This window comes from Mesoplodon bidens (assembly GCF_964165515.1).
Source record: "Mesoplodon bidens genome assembly, chromosome: 1".
NCBI classification, from domain to species: domain Eukaryota; kingdom Metazoa; phylum Chordata; class Mammalia; order Artiodactyla; family Ziphiidae; genus Mesoplodon; species Mesoplodon bidens.
Genome location: NC_138176.1, coordinates 171,834,173 through 171,847,183, shown reverse-complemented (window position 1 = coordinate 171,847,183; position 13,011 = coordinate 171,834,173). Strand labels below are relative to the sequence as shown.

At 44.5% G+C, this 13,011-nt stretch overlaps 1 protein-coding gene across 1 annotated transcript in view; it reads left to right on the top strand.

Annotated features, from left to right (window-relative positions):
- The first annotated feature begins 499 nt into the window (after nucleotides 1-499).
- The window catches only part of MACROH2A2 (macroH2A.2 histone), a 54,369-nt gene continuing 41,857 nt past the window's right edge, over nucleotides 500-13,011 (top strand). Inside the window, exon 1 of the mRNA XM_081241587.1 lies at nucleotides 500-808. The gene's annotated coding sequence lies outside the window, so the exon portion shown is untranslated. The remainder of the gene's footprint in view (nucleotides 809-13,011) is intronic.

The following is a 13,011-nucleotide window of genomic DNA, read 5'->3' as shown; positions in this document are numbered from 1 at the left end:
TTACAAACTAACACACTGTAAAGCAACTGAATTAAAAATTATGTCCATGCACACAGTCTTACCCATGAAAACAAACATCTGCTACTCCAAAGAATATGCAACGCTGGATTCTGTCTTAATTTATAAAAAGCTAAGATGCAGGCATGGATATAAATTCTCAGTTGTCGTGGCTATGGCCACCCTATGCTATGCTATCGTCCCAGTGATGGACACAATCGTTAATGTATTTATTATTATTTAAGGACACGAGACCATCGAAGGTGGCATTTTTTCCCTTTCACCTTCTAAGGCTCTCCCTAGAACTGCCGGATGTACGCCCACGCCGCCTTCTTCCACCAAAGGTGGATCCTGCTAACAGGAGACTCTGGATCGTGACCATAGCGCCTCTGTCCCCAGCCCTAGGGAAAGCCTCATCTTAGCAAGTGGCCCTCAGCGCACCCAGCGGATCCGCCAGCGACGCGGAGGCCGCGCGGTTTCATCATTAATGCTCCTGAAGGACAATAGCTCATCAAGCCCCACCGAAAGCCCAGGACCCGTCGCGGAGCCTGGGCTGGCGGGGGATGAGGCTGAGCGACTCCTCCTAGAGGTGGTTATGTGGAGAAGGAGCAATCCCTTCTCCCTCCTCCTCCTCCCCCCGCTACTATCCGCGGCCCGGAGAACTGCCGCTTGCCGCCATTGACACGCACAGATAGAACCCAAAGAAAGGCAAAGAGTCCTGCCCGGCACCGGCGCCGCGCGGGCCGAACCTGCGCCCTGGGAGCGGCGCGCGGAGGGCACCGGGCGCCCGGAGCAGGCGGCACAGCACCAGGTGAGCCCGCCATGGCGGTGGCATTATTGTTCAGGGGGCTTCGGGGTCTGGAAACAAAACGCGCCGCGGGGGCAGTGCAGGGGCTGGAGAGAACCCCTGCCCCTCCTCACCGCCCAGCCCCTGCGGGCGCTCCCCAGAGAGCCGACCCTCCCCGCAAAAAAAAAAAAAAAAAGAAAGAAAGAAAGAAAAGAAAGACAAATTAATAAATCAAGCTGCCCAACTTGCCTCCTCAGGAAATAAAGGGGGGGGCCGTTTGCTAAAGAAGCGGTAAAATTCCTGTGGCCGGCGAGGAGCCGGGGGCATCTTGGGCGTTGAGGGAGGGAGGAGGGATGCGGGGTCCAGCCGCGAGCCCCGGGCGAGGCTGTCCCGAGGGAGCGGAGGGCTCCTGGAGATGCGGCGTTGGGGGCGCAGAGGGGGAGAAGGGAGGCGCCCGGCCGCCGAGGGGGACTGGTCCGGGGCGGTGGTCTGCGCAGGGGCCGAGAGAGCCCGGGCAGGGCCGCTCTGGGGGCCTCAGAGGGTGCCCAGGTCGGGTGCCGGTTGCTCCGGGCTGACAATGGAAGGGGCGCGGAGGCGCCGGGAGGAGGGAAGGGACCGGGGTCCGGGGGTGGGCCGCGCCGGAGAAGGTCAGGCCGGGGACGCGGGCGGCGGAGGCGTGGGTCGGGGGTTGCTGCGCGGTGAGCGGGGCGCCGCGGGCGGCTGTGAGTCCCCGGCCGGCGCGGAGGAGGGTTCGGGGCCGGGCACTCCCCTCTGGTTCCCTTTCCGGGGCGCCCGGTGCCGACGCGCGCTGAGCTTTCCCAGGGAAATGGCGGCCCCTCCGCCGCTCGCTTGGCCAGTCCCGGGTTCCCGCTTTGCGCGGGAAAGAATAGTAATAATAATAGGAGGGGGGAGGAATAAAAGTAAAGAGGCTGCGACGCAGGAAAGGGCTGCGCCGGCCGCCAGATGCGGGGCGCAGCGGACGGGGACCAGCCATGCTTCCCCGGGCGCCTAGCCCGCTCTCCGGGAGCACCCTAGTTCCAGTCTCGCCCGCCTCCTGAATCGCGCCCACGGGTGTCTTTTCCCGCCATTCCTCCTGGGGGCGCCCTCCGCTCCTGCCCTCTTTGTTCCACACAACAGTGGCCAGAAGGGCACTGAGCCCCCAAAGGGCCAAATGCGCCTCCTCCTCCAGTAGTTTCCAGGCGCTGATTGTTCCTGGCCAAAAATGGGCCACAGCGGGCTTGATTTAGGCCCGGTCACTGATGGGTTTATTGGCAACGGCCCCAGGGTAGGAGAAGGGATGAAAGGGGCGAAAAGAGATGAGCCGAGAAACCAAACCGCGGGTTCGTGTCTGGTTAAGGGAGTGCAGCGGGGACCACAGCCCCGAGGCCCTGATGGTAAAGTAAGGGCAGTTTGGGTTTTCCAACAGCGCTAATGAACTGAGGTGTATCGGTCCAGCCTCAGGGGGCCATTCCCCAATCGGTCCAGAACGGCACATGGTTTCCTCACTTCTCATTTGTTTGTGTCGAAATGCGATTGTACCCTCACTGGGCTGCGCAGTTGCTATTGAAACGGTCCAGTAGGTGAGAGAAAAAGAAACATTATTAATAGCGAACATGTGTCTTCCTTTATGTTTCTTATTCAGGAGCAGTTCTTTTGTGAAACACAAACCAAGCTACACGTAATTCTCAATTCTTTCATATTTAGCTGAAAGTTATCTCTTACCCCTTTGGAAAACTCTTCTTATTTTCAAATAAATGTTCAGAGCACCAAGATTTGGAGCTACACTCGTGCATTTTTAGAATTGCTTTAGCCCAAGATTATCATATAAATAAATATAGGCCTGGAGGAAGTGTTTCTCTTGAATCACGTAATTCACACCTTTAAAACCCCTATTTCCTCTATCCAGATTTCCTTATGCCCAGTTCTTCACTCCAGTTTTTCCTACCCTGTCACAGTTCCTCCTCACCTGGATCCATTTATTGCCATGCCTTAGACATTATTAATGGTTTCCTCTATTTCAAAACTCTATAAAAGAATTTACTTTCTTAGATCCAGAATGTTCCAAGATTGTGACCCTTCTCCTTCACCATTCCATCTTCTGTCTAGTTCCCAGGGATTCTGAGGCGCCTTTGGTCTGCTGTTTCCCAGTGGGTGGGACACGCTGCTAGCTATTGTCTGAGATAACCAGGTCTGTTTTCACTGCCCCCTGCCAGCAAGGCAGAAGAGAATCCTGTCTTAGGCAACTTTAAATGAAAGATATCTGTAACTTGTTCAGCAGGAGGAATGTGCAAAAAAATCAGCCAACTTTCTTAGAATGTTTTTCATTCTCAAAGTTAGATGCTGTCTTGGTAAATGCTTCTGAAAAGTGTGTACTGCCCAGAGATGAACGAAAAACGTATGGTTAGAGATCATTCAACAGGTGTTTATGGAGCACCAATTTTTAAACCCCTCTGGATGGGGGAAGAAATGCAAATATGAGGAGATCATGGGCCCTGCTCTCAGAGAGCTTACACCCCCAAACCTAGGAAATAAAATATCTAGGAAGGTAAAAGAAGGGGAAAAGTGATTAAGATTGGCAAGCTAGTGGGAAAACGGGTACTTTTATATACTGCTGACAGGTGTGTAAATTAATATAGCCAAACTGGAGGGCAGTTTGGCACTGTTAAAATTAATAATGTGTACATTCTGTGTGACCCAGCAATTCCATTTCTTGGTATGTACCCTAGAGAAGCAGGCAGGCGTGTACACAGATTATGTGATTCCCTTCCATGGCAGAGTTTTGGTAATTCTGAAATTGAAAACAACCCTAATGGCCATCAAGAGAGAATGGCTAAATAAACTCTGGTACATCTTCTGGAAAATTAGGAAGCAGTTAAAAAGAATGAAGTAAGTCTATATATTACTAAGACAGAAAGGTCATCGAGATGCATTATTAACGAAAAAAAGCAAATTACCGAATAATATATATTGAATGGTACCATTTTTGTAAAAACAAAATAAAACTATGAATTTCTATAAGTAAAAAGGGATAGGAGAGGTGTAGAACAAGACACCCACTAAAAGAAACAAGAATTAGATGCATCGTGGAGGATTTTAATCATAGTAATCCTACCCATGCATAACCGTTGTTATAATATTTGAACTTTTACAACTTGGATTAATTTATCTGTTGCTTGGATAACTAAACACAATTAATTTCAAAGTGATTAATAATGTGTACTAAAAGCCATAATGAAAATGGTATGACAGTTTTTAAAGGAAGAAGAGACTTGTAAGCTGGGTGGGAAGGCTTGAGCAAGGCTTCACAGGGAATGTAGCAGGATTTGGAGGGAAAGGGGAGGAGGAGACAAGGCAGGCAGAAGGAAGCCTGATGCAGACACCAGGCTCTAGCTAGCACCTCCTCTTTGCTCGGCACGATGATGTGCATTCCCTCAAATCCTGGCCTGCCCTGCCCAGGTTCAGGCTGGGGAGTGAACTAAATGAACAGGTCACAATTGTTCATCACTATGATTCTATGAATATCTTAAGTTAGATTTAGAAGGAAAAAAATGAGGACATGAGTTCTAACAATGGTATTGGAAGGTGGTATTTTAAAAAAGAATGTAGTGGAAACATGAGGACGGGGGATTGGTTTTCCCCTAGATGCACAATGGTATGCATATTGGGAATTAGGTTGGAGAAAAAAGTGTTTGAGAAAATAATTCATTCCGCCCCCCACAAATACTACAAAAGGAACTCCAAAGTACTTTCAAAACAAATATTTAAGGTTGGTTTCACTTATTCATTTACTCATTTAAGGAATATTCTTTGAATGTCAAATGTGTACATAATACTATGCTAGGTGCCAGTGGAGATGAAACATACAACAAAGTATAAGAGAAACAGCCCCAGACTCAGGTCCCAGAAGTGGGGGTGAGGGAACTGGGTCTGGTCTCACCCAGTCCCCGTGTAGCCATGGACAAGTCGTTCAATGACCACAACCCCTCACTTTTATTGTGGCTAAAATTGCGCAGGAGTGGTCTAAATGACTGATCACTCAGGTCCTTTTCAGTCTTAGATTATGATTTTGTGAAATCCTATGGGTCTAACATTGCGATAATTGTGGGTTCCCAGGCAGACGGAAGGTGAGGAATATGGGATTAGAACAAGAGGGGCCCAAAGTGCCCAGCCTTGGGAAAAACAAAAGTATTTGCTGTAGAGTATGTGGCTCTTAGTGTTTTCCCAGGACTATTTCTTTTCCACCCCTTTACACTGCCTCCTAAGACCAATGAGAGAAGCAGAAAGACATCACTGAGTTATAAGCCTCACGTTATACACAAATCCAGCAATATAGTATTAGAATAGTCACTTTTGAAATAAAATGTTAGCCTGCATTCTGTGAAAATAGTCTCTAAAACTTTCTTTTGTGGAAATAAGTCATAGTAGCTAATGTTTACTAAATGCCTTACTGCTTGCCAGGTACGGTTCCAAGCCCTTCAAAGGTATCAACGCTTATCATTCTTACGACAGCCCTATAGGTAGGCACGGTTGTTATACCCATCTTACAGAAGTGAAGAGAGAGGTTAAAATGTGCCCAAGGTCACCACACAACTGGTGGGTGGTAGATTTAGGACTCCTGCCCAGGCAGCCTCACTCCACAGCCCCACATCCTCATGTGCATGTGGCGGAACAGGAGGTGCTGGCGTTCCAGTGATTCTCAGATTATGTTCATTTTAACATTAGTGTATGCAGATTTTCTTTTTAAACTCCTGTTTGCATCACTATTTTACCTATGTCAATAAAAGATAAAGAGCATCAGATTGAGCCACATCACACTGTACTTTAAACTGTCTTGTCACAAAGTATTAAATAAGATAAATTTGGTGGTTTCTCTGAAGCTTTTATTGTTCATTTATCCACCTCACCATCCATCATACTTTGCCCAATTTATTTTGACTGGCATTGCCAATTTGGACTTGGAATGGAGTAAGTCATTCAAGTCAAAATTCCCATGCTTTAAGAACATGTGTGGAAACAGGCGTACGACCACCAGCCTCGTACAGGGACGTTTATTTCAGCTGATTCTGTGATGCCACAAGAATAAGCTACAGTGACCGTACTGTTTAGGTCAGAATTGCAATACATGGTCTGACCAAAGGTTTGGAGATCGTTTCTGGATATGAGAGATAGTCCTGATGATATAGTTTCGATGCCTAAATGTGGGTTATTTCCATGACAACAGGACAAAAAAATAACAAAATGAAGTCAAACTTTTCCAGGAAATCCCAGGCCCTGTGTTCACTGGCCTGGCAGCAGTAATGGTTCATACACAGAACTGTGTAACTTGTATTTTTGCTGCCTTCACTGCTCAATAAAGCCATTACAGTAAATAGTGGTGGTAGACTATGAAAAGGTAAATTTCAATAGCTCATACCGTACACTTTTAGATCAGACAATAATTCACTGGGTTCCCCACCAGAATGCTAAACTTCCAAATTGACCAGTTTTCCAGAATTTCAATGAGGTGGTCATCATTGCCCCCTTGCTTCTAAACTGGATTTTCACCTCTGCTGTTCTTTAGTAAACAATTTCGATCATTGTCTTGGGGTGGAGAAGAGGCAGGCCATAAACAAAGTAAAGCAGTTTTTCAAGCCCACTTTTTCTTTTCTGTTGTTATCATGGGTGATGAAATAGTGACTTTGAAGGAAAGATCACCGGCATGTGATTTAATTCTACCTGATTGTTCCGTCTCTATGAACGAAGTAACAGATGGAGGGTCGGGGCTCAGAAGGAGTGACATTTTGAGCATCTTCCTAGAGTAGCAGCAACTTTTAGGTCAGAAAGGACCTCAGAGGTCAGCTGGTGCCATGGTTCTCCAGTGGAGCGCCACAGGGCCCAGAGGCCCAAAGCAGGAAAGGGTGGGGACCAAGCCATCAAGCTTCCCAGGCCTTCCCCACTCCAACCAGCATAACTCCCCCTCCTTCTGTGTGTTATACATATTAGAGCTTCTGAAAGGCTTTGTTTGAGCAAAAGGAAGGTTTTGAAAAGTCAGCTGATTTGACTAAGGGCCGCAGCTGGTTGATGCAGAACTGTATCCCCCACCTCCTCCATCCACTACACCTTCCATTCTCCCACCATGATGTGCCCTACAGAGGCTGGCCGTCGCCCTTACCTGGTGCAGGTGATACAAGATGCACCCTCTCAGCTCTGACCAGGGAGCAACACTGCCTGTCACCAGCACAGAACACTGCAACTGAAGCAACAGACCCCCAGCCACTGGTCCCCGCAGTGCAGCCACTGCCTTAGCCCTGACAGTAAGGAAAACAGGGTGGGGAGGGGCAGGCAGGGGGAGGGATGAAGGAAGAGCCGTTCGGGGCAGCTGCCTCTGATCAGCACACCGTCTGCTCTAGCTTTGAGAGCCCACAACTGGCCCAGCAGTCATGGATGTCTCTGGGAGCCCCTGGTGGGTCAGGCAGCACCAGGGGCTGCAGCCCACCCACCGACTGGTGCTGGTCCACTCACCCACTGCCAAAGGGAGCTGCCACATCCCCTCGCTCTCCCTGAGCAGCTCATCTTGGTTCAAAGCTAGTCCCCTGCTCAGGGCAGCAAGACAGATCACTGTAAAACAATACACCTCACTATTAATTTGAAACTATTAGATTTTAAGGAAACAGGATAGCTTGTCCACTGTTCCGATTTGTTAATTCTCGAAAGTGCAAAAAGACGAAAGCCGGCTGGACCCAGTGAACAGTTTTGTTTTTATTATGTTTTCTGTGAATAAATAGATTCAGGAAGGCAAACCGGTTCATTTTCTTCTGGGGTGCGTTGCTAACTCAGAATCAAAGAGAGCTCAAAGCATTTCTATTCATTCATTTATATTCATTTCCCATCCAACTAGTACCACAGGTGGCCAAATATATTTATATTAGAAAATAACATAAGGCTAATAACAAAGGAGCAAAAACAAAAACAAAGCAAAACAAAACTTAGCTCTGGTTCAACAAAGACAAAACGTCTTAAAAAGTCAGCGTGTACTGCAGTAGCAGCAGATATCCTAAATCTACCCCACGTCTGCTCCATCCCGCGCTCGGCTCCCCACCCCTTCTAGAGTGCCCCAGATGGCCACATATCCTCTGACTGAATTATAAAGAATGTGCTGGCAGTTGAGTTTCCCGCCAAATTATTCCAGGACAGGACTTGAAATGCTTTTTTAAAAGGGAATGATTTGTAATCCAATAGTATAATTTAAATAAATTGAGTTAACGCTTGGTTCTAACGTTCATGGTTGGTTAACTTGATTAATTTGATCCGAGTGTCATTTCAATGAAATTGCATTTGATACAGCTCTTACGTTATAAATTGTTAATGTGCTTTAACATATATGACAATAAGATTATTGACTCTTCTCATTCACTTAAAGGTGGCCATGGAAGAAAATGATTTGGAAAGTATTACTTGTGCAATAATGATTTGCCCTTGGAGTTCATAAATGGAAGTGTAATAGAGCAAGTGATTTAGCTGGGACTACTGAAAATGGTTTTCACAGCTACAAAATAATACTAATAAACTTCTTTTATTTTAATACAGTATTAAGGGTAACACACCAAAATATGTTAAAATTTTATCAGGTATGAGGTTAAGAGACTTTTTTCAAACCCTTTAAAAATATATTTCTGCATATAGTTAATATAATTATATTGAATTCCCTTATGTCCTACCTAGTTTTATTTCATCTCATTTTATTCTCCCAAAGGATAGTGAACTGACAAAGTAAAGATGCTTCATTGCAGAACTACTTTGTTTTTTCATAAATATTTACAATATAAAATATTCTGAAGCACAATACTACAGATTAAGGAAGTATCATGGGAACTAAAAATGAATAAATTGAATAAATTTCAGCAATTTTAAAACGAATCCATTAAGGGGTGACACTATGAATTTCATGTTTATGAACCTTACAGAAAACATTTAAAGTTTTTTTAGTTCATTTCCATCATTAAAAAGCTATAAGACCTCTTAGTTTTAGATTTAAAATAATGTATATATGAAAGCATTTTGATTTATATACTTCTGAAGGCAATGATCTCAAAAGAGTGTATGTATACATACAGCTGATTCTCTTTGTTGTACAGCAGAAACTAACACAACTATGTAAAGCAATTATATTCCAATTAAAAAATAAATAAAATAAGCTGTTTTGAAATTCTAGATCCTTTGTCACGGTGGTTCATCAGCCCAACCAGACTTCACCTGTGACACACTGGCCTATAATTAAATCTCAAATGTTGACTGCTCTCTCTTTTTAAAAGACACTTTGCAAAAGCTTGGCGGCAGAAAAAATGGTCATTTAAATCAGAATTGCTGGCGGCTGCTAATGGACCGTCTTGCCAGTTGGCTACTTTGCCTTGTTCCTCTTCAGTTTGCGTATAATAAAAACTTCAAGAAGTTGTTTGAGGCATAAAAATTAGTTTACTCTTTATCAGCTGTTTATGCTTGAGTAAGAACTTATTTAAATTAAAGGAAGATAGTGGTCTAAAGAAACCAGATTATTTTGTCTTTTCATGAAGGCAATCAGTGTATTAAGTTTGCTGTTTCTCACCCAGAGCAATTCATTGAATAAGGGCAAATGCTTAGGATGTTTCCTTTCTTTCTTCTCCTCCCATCTGGGATTACAGTGTAGTTTTAAATATTGTTTATAGGAATCCCATATGCTATAATTATGCAAATACAGACACACTGAGGGTCTGATTCTATTAGTGAGTCTTATACAGTCTCTTGATATGAAATTTTATATTTCTCAATTATCTCAGGACCAGTTAGTTTCCAGTGACTCACCTGGTGATGAAAGTAATCTAAATTTTTCAGTATGACATTCTTACTCAATTACAAAACACCTTAACTTTTCCTTTTACTAGTGTACTTACGAGGCTAATTCCCAAATGATGTTTGTTAAGATGTTAAATTAAAGTCACACTTTTGGTTTCCAGTTCTAAATGATGGACTCTGAGCACATGAGCTTTCCTTCTCTAGAGCCCACAGAAATAATGGTAAAAACTTACAAAGAGGGGGCTTCCCTGGTGGCGCAGTGGTTGAGAGTCCGCCTGCCGATGCTAGGGACACGGGTTTGTGCCCCTGTCTGGGAGGATCCCACATGCCGCGGAGCGGCTGGGCCCGTGAGCCATGGCCGCTGGGCCTGCGCGTCCAGAGCCTGTGCTCCGCAACGGGAGAGGCCACAGCAGCGAGAGGCCCGCATACCGCCAAAAAAAAAAACCAAAAAAACAAAACTTACAAAGAAAATAAACACTTCACAACAAAGGGGCAGGGGCTGGTGATGGTCATCAGCAAATGGGAGATTTCAACAAATTTCAGCAAATTTCTTTCTATGACTGAAAGTACATAGGAATATGTGGATGGCATCACAGGAGGAGCCACAGCTAAGAATAAAAGCAGGAGGGAGCTGCCCTGAAGGTGGGCAGATGAAAAATGGGGAGTCATTGAAGGTCTGTCTCCAGAACAGCCAGGTGAATTGGCCTCTCTCTCTCCCCTACTCCTAGTAGAGCTTCTGCAAATCTGGCATTTATCCTCCAAACTAATGATCTGAGGTTTCTTCTCTAAAGAAATTGAACAACTACATGGCAGGTCTAGAATTTGGAGGATGGGTATGGCTCTACCAAGTAAAACTCCCTCATTCTGGCATTTGGGGGCTCTCAGTTCCTAACCAGGGACCCTAAGGTGATGCCTGCTAATTGGCATGCTCTGCACATGTACCCAGAGGTCCCAAACAGGAACTATGCCTACCAAACAGTATCTGAGGAAAGCTTTTCTATCCCATCTGCCTGTAATAAGCAAACTTGTCTTTCATTCTTAAATATGAATGCATGACCAAAGATCACCAGACATGTAAGGAAAGCCAACATGAAAAAGATGAAAATAAATAAATAGGACAACTGACTGGATAAAAAAATTTAGAGAAAGAAGATGATGTAAACACATCCCAACTAGTTTCAGAGAGATTGGAAGACATGGCGCACTCATAAAAGAACAGGATGCTATGAAAAAAAAACCATCAGAGAACAAGAAGAACGTTCAGAAATTAACAATATGATTACCAAAATAAAAATTAAAAAGACTGAGAAACGGAAGGAAAAGATTAAGGGACTTGTGACTTCCCTGGCGGTCCAGTGGTTGAGACTTCGCCTTCCAGTGCAGGGGGTGCGGGTTCGATCCCTGGTCAGGGAGCTAAGATCCCACATGCCTTGTGCCAAAAAAACCAAAACATTAAAAAAAAAAAACAAAACCCAGAAGCAATATTGTAACAGATGCAATAAAGACTTTAAAAATGGTCCATATAAAAAAAATCCTTAAAAAAAGGGTTAAGAGACTTGGGGGAGCAATCTAGGAGATTCAAGACCTGGTTTACAGGCATCCCACTAAGAGACAAGTAAAGGGAGAAGTGGGAGAAATAAAGAGATGGGAGGAAATAATCAAATACATGACAGGAAAAAAATTCCAGGAGTTATGAATAGTCTTCAAATTGAACAGGCTTATCATCAAGTGCTGACACCTAGATACATCCTTGTGAAATTTTAGAACATACAAAGAAAATTTTAAAGCTTGGGGGATGGGGGCTACCAAACTTCTCTAACACCGGATGCCAAAAATGATGGATCAATGGCTTCAAAACGTTAAAGCAAAATGATTTTGATGCTAGCAATTTTGATGCTAGAAACTCTACCAAATAATAATCCAAAGATCATTCAATAAAGACAATTCCATTTGTGTAAGAAAACAAAATTTACTTCTCAGTACTGTCTCTAAAGAGATACATGAGGCAGATAAAAGGAAAACAAGGGAGAAAGCCAAGAAAGAAGAAGCCAAGGCATCAGGGATGAGCTGGGAAAGATGACCACTGGGTAAAAGAACCACTCCAAACTGAAGCCCAGCTCAGAGGGCTTCAGGAGCAAAGTCTCTGGGGAAAAAAGTGCCCCCTGCAAAGAGCAGTGTGACTGAGAAGCTGGGTGATTTTTAGAATATGGTAAAGGCACATTTCTCTTTCGTCAACAAGAACAGAGAAAAAGTACAGTCAACCCTCATTATTCACAGATTCCATATTTGCGAACTTGCCTACTCACTGAAATTTATTTGTAACCCAAAATCAATACTCGTGGCGCTTTTGTGGTCTTTCAAAGACAGGCACAGGGCAGAAAAAACTGACTCATCCACTGCACACCTTACCCGCTGAGGTCAAACAAGGCCACACTCTACCTTCCTGTTTCATCTCCCACCCTGCATACGAGGGTCTTTTTCATGGTCTATTTAGTGCCACGTTTTTCACATTTTTGTGCTTTCTGTTAGTGATTTCACTGTACAAAATGCCCCCCTCCTCGGGCTTCCCTGGTGGCGCAGTGGTTGAGAGTTCGCCTGCCGATGCAGGGGACACAGGTTCGTGCCCCGGTCCGGGAAGATCCCACATGCCGGGGAGCGGCTGGGCCCGTGAGCCATGGCCGCAGAGCCTGCGCGTCTAGAGCCTGTGCTCCGCAGCGGGAGAGGCCCGCGTACTGCAAAAAAAAAAAAAGGCCCCCAAGTGTAGTCTTGAAGTGCTGTCTAGTGTTCCTAAGCACAAGGAGGCTGAGCTGTGCCTCATGTAGAAAATATGTGTGTTAGATAAGCTGTATTCAAGCAAGAGTTATTTTGCTGCTGGCTGTGAGTTCAATGTTAATGAATCAACAATTCATATTAAATAAGGTGTCTTTAAAAGAAACATACATCAAACAAGGTTTTGTACTGATCCATTGATGAAGAAGTTGTGATCAGAGGCTGACAGCAACCTAACCCTGTTTCCCCAGGAACAATTGTTCACTACTCACTAATTTAGTGTCCTGCCTACTTTATAGAACAGAACTACTGCACATAACAAGGATCAGTTGTAGTTACATGCATACCTCATTTTACTGCACTTCACAGATACTGCTTTTTTTTACAAATTGAAGATTTGTGGCACCCCTGCCTTCAGCAAGTCTACCGGCGCTATTTTCCCAACAGAATTTGCTCACTTCATGTCTCTGTGTCACATTTTGGTAATTCTCACAATATTTCAGACTTTTTCATTATTATATTTGTTATAGTGATCTGTGATCAGTTGGTCTTTGATGTTACTATTTTAGTTTTGGCTTTTTTTTTAGCAATAAAGTATTTTTTAATTAAGGTATATACGTTGTTTTTTTAGACACACTGCTATTGCATGC